This window comes from Triticum dicoccoides, chromosome 7B (assembly GCF_002162155.2).
Source record: "Triticum dicoccoides isolate Atlit2015 ecotype Zavitan chromosome 7B, WEW_v2.0, whole genome shotgun sequence".
In the NCBI taxonomy this organism is placed as follows: domain Eukaryota; kingdom Viridiplantae; phylum Streptophyta; class Magnoliopsida; order Poales; family Poaceae; genus Triticum; species Triticum dicoccoides.
Genome location: NC_041393.1, coordinates 606604359 through 606605949, shown reverse-complemented (window position 1 = coordinate 606605949; position 1591 = coordinate 606604359). Strand labels below are relative to the sequence as shown.

At 62.5% G+C, this 1591-nt stretch overlaps 1 pseudogene; it reads left to right on the top strand.

The window, feature by feature from the left end:
• Nucleotides 1-588: 588 nt before the first annotated feature.
• On the top strand, nt 589-1130 carry LOC119339195 (annotated as a pseudogene).
• Nucleotides 1131-1591: the final 461 nt, after the last annotated feature.

Here is a 1591-nt window from a genome sequence, read left to right as displayed (position 1 = left end):
AGGCCCCCAATGCAGCTTATATCTCCCGGCGAGGCGGTGCCATACTCCACTCCCGGTCGAATTCGGAAGCGCGTTTCCCTCCAGCTGATCGGAATCCGATCGAACAGCGGCAAACGCGCACCATGCGTTGCGCGCGCACCATGCGTTGCTCTCTGAAGCAGAGGGGGCGGGAACCCCATGGCCACCGTCTCGCGAAGAGCCGCTGCGGAAGCAGCCATTGGCGCCATGATCGACGACCACGCCGCTGACTCGCGTGCTCGGGAAGGGCGGCTTCCTCGTCGTCGTCAAGGCGCGCCACCGCGCCACCGGCGCGGACGTCGCTCTGAAATGCCTCGTCCGCTCGCCCGACGACGGCAGCAGCAAGAGGAGGCGCCATGCCCACGCGCTCCGCTCCACCGCGACCTGGTGGCGTGCCGCGGCCACCCCTCCGTCGTCGGCTTGCACGGCATCGCGCGGGACCCCCGCACCTGGCAGTGCAGCCTCGTGCGGCCCGAGCCTCAGCGGCACGTTCTGCGTGATCGCCGCGGGCCGTTTGCAGAGGAGGAGACGCGCCGCGTCATGCGGTAGCTTCTGAGCGGCGCTAGGAGGATGCACGAGCGCGGCATCGTCCACCGGGACATCAAGCCCGGTACATCCTCGTCGGTGGCGATGGTGTGGTGAAGATATACGACCTCGGGCTGGCCGTTTCCATGGCGAGCGCGCCGCGCTCCGCCGCGCGCGGTCAGGCCGACACGCTCTGGTACATGGCTCCGGAGATGCTCCTGGGGAAGCCGGGCTACGACGAGCTCGTGGACGCCTGGTCGCTCGGCTGCGTCATGGTGGAGCTGCTCGCCGGCTAGCCATTGTTCCCTGGTGACAGCGCGACCGACCAGCTCCGGAGAATCTTCCTCGTGTTCGACAGCACGTGCATGGCATCCACGCCGCTCGCCGCCGCGGGGCAGAAGCTGCTAACCCGACAAAGCGGCAGCCGACTGCGCGAGCTGTTCGCGGAGGAGCGCCTGTCGCGCGACGGGTTCGAGGTTTTAGAGGGGCTCCTCGCCTGCGACCCCGGCGAGCATCTGCCAGCGGCCATGGCGCTCCAATGCCCATGGTTTGCTGGCACCGCCGACGTCCCAGCTTCAGCCGCATAGGATGCGTGCTCGACCACCAATGTACAAAGATGATTTATATTTTGTAATGTGTACTGACGAGTTTACTGCCAGGGACGAACGCATGCACCTTGTAAGCATGCTTGAAAGGTGTATAAAGCTTGAGCTGTAATGGAATTGTAAATGAGTTGGTTTGACATAGTGCCATATCACTGTGCTATCAATACTGCAGACCAGTACACGTCTCCACGACACGCGACATGGAGAGACGATCGGTGATCAGCATAGAAAACAATTAGCCTTTGTTGGGAGAGCATCCGGAAATAAAATGCTGGTTGTTCCAGGGACATTTCTGTTAGTAGTTAGCTAGCCAGCCCCCTCCTCTCTCTCTCCAGCGCTCATACCGCATGCACGATCTCCACGATCCCATGTACGTAGCCACGACCGGCGCCCCGCGCCCTGTGTTGTAACTCTCCATATATACACTGATGAATGCATCGGCA